Raw genomic sequence first — 6829 nt, forward strand, 5'->3', positions numbered from 1 at the left:
TATCAGAACTTAAGGAATAGAAAGAGTACAGGTTGAAAGGGCTTCTCACTTCCTAGGAACCTTCTATTTGTAATATAAAGGAAAGCAGAATTCTAATTATTAGAGCTATTAGGACTCAGAAATGGCTGCATAAGCCACCACATGCTTTTACTACCAAATTCATGCACCAACTAAGAACCTTACCTTTGATGTGCAACCCTGGAGCTTCAAAGTGGGTAAGAGTCAGGGAAATCCTGTGTCTGGGGAGCTGGGATGAGTGCCAGCAGACTGCTGTGCTTAGGAACCTCTTTATACTCTCCAGGCCAAGCTTGTTTAGCGTATTTAATGGAATGATTGGAAAATAAAGACCATCATGGGCACCTTGAACATCTTCTTTTACCTTTTATTTATTCGCCCTTTTGTCAGTTTTTGACAATTACCTTACCTTGGGATCATATGGTTTGCTTCACAGCCAGTCTGGTCTTTGTGTGTGGGGAGGGGACCTGCAGCCTTACTGTAGTGCTGTGCTTGTAACTGCTGGTCTGCCCAGAAGCCAGCCCATTCTTTTCTAGCCCAGTGTTTATGTTTATAACCTCTCCTTGGCACGGCCTCCAACCCTCTTGTCTCTAGTCTGCTCTGTTTGCCTCCATTAATGATGAAGCCTTCAGATTTAGGTCTTAACCTGTTAAAGCCACTTTTGTTTGAAAGAAGTTTGGTACCGCCAATCACGTCCCTGGCATTGATATTTTAAGGAACACTGGCAGACATGATTTGAGTCTTAACTGTGTCTGCCTTAACTTTTGTTCTTATTTGAGCAGAATACGTATGGGTATAGAATTCACTTACACATTTCTCCCTGTGTGTAAAGTGGCATATGAATGTTTCTATGGCATATGAAACTTGAATGTAGAGAAACTGAGGCACAGAAAGAAGAAATGAAATCTCTGTGAGATTTACACAGGGTCACACAGCTACTCAGTGGCTATGTATGCTCTTTTTGTTCTCTAGAGGAGATATTAGTGCATTCCTTCTACAGAAAGAATCACCTATCAATGTAAGTTGGCTGAGTCCTTTAATTACTGTAATATATTTTCTTATCATATTTTGTGGATGTCTGCTATGGCTCCTTGGAGATAATACGGCTTTCTAAATTTTTTTGTCTTTCAATTGTAGAATGATGTCATATTTATTTCTTTTAATATGTGATTTATAATTGATATAAACTTCTTAGTTACTAAATGAATTGATTCACTTCAGTTTTAAAGTGTCACTGATTGCTTTTTCTTTCTTATTTACCATGGCCTGTTTATAGGGCTGGCAGTGTTGACTAGACACTTATTCTAGAGATTACATGTCCTAATTTATTCATCAATTTCTGGTCCTCTCTGTAGTATCTGCAGTGATCGACACATTTTTATGGCATGCCTTCCTGCTTTTATGGTTATAATTACTGTGTTGTCTTGGGCCATATATTGAGTTTCCTATTCACTGAGCAAGATTTCCTACAGAGAGTCATTGCTAGGACATGACGTATTTGGCAGTTTTCTAGGTCACACCAAAAGATTATTATTTCTTTTATTTCTCTCACCACATTGTTTACACTTGAATGTATAAGCACTAAAGCAGTGTACTTAGTATTAAGTATAATTGTTAAAAGCTGGGACTTTCGTATCCAAGAGCCGTGAGATCAAGTCCTGGGTTCGGACCTTGGGCCACTTATGATTTTAAGATATTTTCTTATCTAAATAACATTATCATTTATTTCAGGGCAGTCTGAGTAAATCAGGAAATATAAGGATAATATTTCATGTAAAGCCTGGAATTTAGTATGTGTGCAATAAATGTTAGCTTCAATTTTTAGCTTCATGCATACTTTTATTCCTGCAAATATAGATTTCCTATAATTATATAATTTATTTATTTCATTATTGTCTGATAGAAAAAATAGTAAGAATTTATTCGACAGAGGGGATCTTTTGATAAGAGCAATTCAAAATTCTGGGGAAAAGCAACATTAGGTATTCAAAATAAGCAGGTGTTCATATTGCATTTTTTTCTTCTCTCCATAAGTGTTACCTAGAATCATCATGGTATCTAAAATTTGACAGTAAGTCTTAGAGACTACTCAGAGATGGAAAGCAAATTCTCTGATATTCCCTTAGCTAGAAAAGAAAATATTTGGAGAATGGGGTCTGTGGTAACCAGCCGGAAGACGGTGTGTGCTGGAGACTCCATGGTACGGTAAGAGGTGGGTACTGAGAGCAGGAGGGGACCAGGAGGAAACCAACAGCATTTTTATATACTTTCCTCTGGTCAGATCTTGATTTCAAATCTTCTTTTCAAAACCATAGATTTAAAAAAAATCCTGTGAGACCTACAAATGACATCATTTTTTTCCTAGGAGAAATATGAATGGGTGAGTAGAAAGACCTCACAGTTATTAGATAAATACTCCTTTAAGGAGATCACAGGTTTGACCTCAGTGTCAGATCAGAGAAATCGGGGCTTTAAGTTGTTATTTTCTTCTTGCGAGTTTTTTCCTGAAATTAGATCAAAGATGGAAAATCTTGAGTTGTGAAACTGTTGGTATTTTGCCTGTTTTATCCAGTAGGCAGGCTGGCAGAGCGGTTTGTGTTGGTCATAGCTTCTCTAGGTCACGATGAGAATGCCTACACCAGAAAACAACGTGAGCTTGGTGTTCTGATTCCGTATCGCAGATTACAGAGGAAGTGTCTGCTGGCACATTAAATGAGAAAGGATCATGGTGTTTCATTCTTAGAATGAGCACTGCCACAGTACAGTCAGGATTCCCTTTGAGAACTTTAAATTTCCTGAGGTGAACGCATCTGTGTGTGTATATATGGGAAATATTGCTTGACTCCACGGATTTCAAGTTATAGTTTTAAAAAAACTGAAGTTATTTTTCCCCACTCCCTCTATGCTTGTGACAGGCCCCAGAATTCTGTGTTAGAAGAATCTCTGTCTTCTTAAACCTTTCCATTCTCCAAATATAGGCAAAATATGAATTCTAGCACTTTTCCTCAATCCCCAATTTTCTGAGGCATGTAGGAACGCTTGTAGTTCCCCTAAGCATCATCTAGGTACGTGGGGGAAAAAAGGTTTTCATTTGACTGTGTCTCTGCCTCTCTAGCATTGCTTTATAATTCAAACAGTAGCCTGTCATGTGAAATCACATTCCTATTCAGGCCCTCATGAGATTTCAGAATTCCCTGTAACCACTCTCCTTTAACTGTCAGTGGTCTCCAGGAATTCAAAAGGCACAATTCAAATTACATGGATGTGAATCCAGACTATGAAATTCCGCTGTGCATTGGTTATTTTCTTGCTGTCTACCCAGAAGTAAACTGGTTTTTAACATGCCTTTTCAAAGGAGGTACAGGAATTGGAACATAAAGTCGTATAATTAAGTCACCTTGCCTAATTTCACTTTGTGAATTATTGGTTTCCAGAGAGGTGGTTTAACAGCTGAACAGAGGAGAATAATTCTTGAATTTGAAGTCTCTCTTGGGCATTCCTCTCCCATGTAATGACTCCACCAGAGTGCATGAGAGAACCATGGGTAAGCGTGGATTTGGAGTTAGAATGCACGCTGCCACCCACAGAATCCATTCATCGTCTCGAAGGACAGAGAGTGGAAAGTGTTTGATTTGTTCTATGGAGTATTCTCATGTCCTCCTATTGACTTACTATACAATCGAGATGTGATAGATGGTATTTCCTAACATTCAAGGATATATATGCTTTTTATTGCCAATCATCTGTAAATGGATCAAAACTCTTCCAAGAAAGGACCTTTGTGAAGGACCTATTATTTTTTTCTTGGATCAGTCCTTCTTGTTGAGAACCTGGCAAGTATGTGAGGAATAAATACAATGTAAAAGTTGTATTAAGGAGATACCATTTGCCACATTTTGTAATTTGACAATTTTTATTTATTATTTATTTATTCATTCTTTTTTTTGAGACAGAGTCTCACTTTTTTGCCCTCCATGGAGTGCTGTGGCATCATAGCTCACAGAAATCTCAACCGCTTGGGCTCAAGCTATTCTCTTGTCTCAGCTTCCCTAGTGCTGGGACTACAGGTGCCCACCCCAACGCCTGGCTATTTTTTAAGAGATGGGGTCTCGCACTTGTTCTGGCTGGTCTTGAACTCCTGAGCTCAGGTGATCCAACTGCCTCAGCCTCCAGTAGTGCTAGGATCACTGGCATGAGCCATCACACCTCCCCAGTATTAATCATCTTATAAAGGCTACTCTATCTACAAGGGAAGTATAAATGCAGTGTAAAATTTTAAAATATTATGCTTTAAGGGTGTATAACGTAACTTTCATACTGTAGTACTTGATGTATATGTTATAAATAAATTGTCTATTTCTATTTCTATAAATAAATAATCCAAACTCTAACATCAGGACGGTGGTGTAATACCAGGAGTGTGTAGCTCCTGTCGTCATTCTCACGAACCGTCTGAACAACCCAGAAAAGAGATGAAGCAAGTTAATTACATGAGTATTCATCAGCGAATAGGCAAACTTCAGTAGGTCTCTCAGAGGTCATTCTTTAAAAAAATTGTTGCCCTCCACAACTTCCATGGGTTCTTAATGATGTAAAATGTGTTTCTTTAAAATAGAGCTCAATAATTTGCAATGAAGATTTAAAAATCTAATTTGATCCTTATCAGCTAATTCACAGTGAGCTAATATAACTGCTAATTACTGCTCTTGGTGACATTTAGACATGTTGAAGTCTAATTTTGCCTTTAAATTAGAAAATTTAAGTCTATATTTACAGAAGTTGAGTTATTTAACACTTAGCAGAGTGTATCACCAATAACATTATGTAGTATAGAGAGAGAACCTTTGAAATTTTTAGAGCTAGACTATGATTCACCCTTGGCTGCAGAAGTTGTACAGCAGTGTAATATTGATTACTTACTATTTAATCATATTAAAAGAAACTGAAAAACAGATTTCAACCAGTAATATATTTCACAGAAATACGAAGTTATGGGTTCTTTTTTTAAGATTACACATTGGGGTAAAGCCATTTAAGATTATTATTTAAAATGCTATTTATTAGTTGTAAAATTTTGTTTATCTTTCTGAATAAGTGTATTAGTATTTTATTTGACCATTAGCATTTTTTTCTGACCTGTGCACCTTTGATCCTACCTCTTTTCAGTGAAGGGCATCCCTCAAGGTGATAATAACAGAGAAAGAACAATCTAAGGAACAGATTACCTTGTTTACAAAAAAGACAGCCAAGATCTTATATTTTAGCTGTCTTTTTATTCATTTCCACCCATGCTGTAGTTATTGGAAAATAATCCGGGACAAAGCAGGTAAAAATCCTTGACCTGATACGCTTTATATTGTCTTAGAAGTTGACAAAAGAAATAAATAAAATATACGAAATACTACACAATATGTTTTACAGAGAATAAGTTCGGAAAGAGGGCAATAAATTTTGAGGAGTCACAATTTCACATGTGGTGCTCAGGGAGACACCTCCACCTGAGTCCTGATCTGAGGGAGGTGAATAAGCTGGTGCAAGAACAGGGCAGACGGATAGAGCAAGTGCAAAGGTCCATGGTAGTCACTAAACCACTTTAGCAGGAGGTCGGTAAAACTCTGTTCAAGGAAATAGTAAGAAAGACTGTATGTTTGATGGGATGAGAAAATGCAAGGGTTATGGAAGACAGGGTCATAGAAATAATAGAGGCAAGAAAGGCATGCAATAGTCGCTGGGCTTTATTATCAGGCATAAGAGAAGCCACTGAGGAGTGCTGCGAAGGGCAGTAACCTAAACTTATATACGTTCCATGAGGACTACTCTGGATTTTTGGCTGAGAATCCTCTGAACAAGGTCAAGGTCAAGTGCAGTAATTCAGGTGAGAAATGGATTTTATCCAGACGAGTAGCCGTGGATGTGGTGAGAGGCAGTGTGATTCTGTGTACATTTTAAAGGTAGAGAGAGCCTGCAGGAATTACCGAGAAATGGGATGGGGAATTTCAAAGGAAAAGAGAATACAAAGTAAATACACGTTTATTTGATATGAGCAGTTTGGAGGATGGAGTTGCCATCTGCTGAGATGAGATGAAGAGGACCCCATGAGAGGAGCTGCTTAGATGAGAATATGAAACAGGAGAACGGGAGCTCAGTGTGCCGTGTGACACTTATGCTACCTACCTTCCAAACAGAGATGTGGAGGAGGCAGCTGGATGCAGAAGCCTGAAGTACTGGGGAGAGGCCTGAGGCCTGTCAGGGAGGGCATCATCATGTTAAAAAAGAAAAAAAAAAAAAAAGCTCTTCTAGCTGGCACAGTGGCTCACACATGTAATCCCAGCACTTTGGGAGGCACAGGCAGGAGGACAGCTTAAGGCCTGAAGTTCAAGACCAGTCTGAGCAACACGTTGAGTCTTTCTCTACAAAAAATTAAAAAATCAGCCATCTATGCACCTGTAGTCCCAGCTACTGGGGGTGCTGAGATAGGAAGATTGCTTCAACCCAGGAGTTTGAGATGATTGTGAACTGTGATATGATCAGGTGACTGTACTCCAGCCTAGGTGACAGAATGAGGCTTTGTCTCTTAAAAAAAATTTTTTTTTTTTTGCTTAAACAAGATTTTTAATGTGTGCATAGTGTAGGTTTCAATAATATGGGTACTGGTTATATTTTACTTATACACATTTTGTATTTGTGGTTCCCACATAAGTATGTCCTGTATCTATGTATTAGCTCATTTTGTTTTGCTATAAAGGAATACCAGAGACTGGGTAATTTATAAAGAGAAGAGGAGTATTTGCTATAAAGGAATACCAGAGACTGG

Source organism: Otolemur garnettii, unplaced genomic scaffold (genome assembly GCF_000181295.1).
Source record: "Otolemur garnettii isolate 467f Iridium unplaced genomic scaffold, OtoGar3 scaffold00013, whole genome shotgun sequence".
Classification (NCBI taxonomy): domain Eukaryota; kingdom Metazoa; phylum Chordata; class Mammalia; order Primates; family Galagidae; genus Otolemur; species Otolemur garnettii.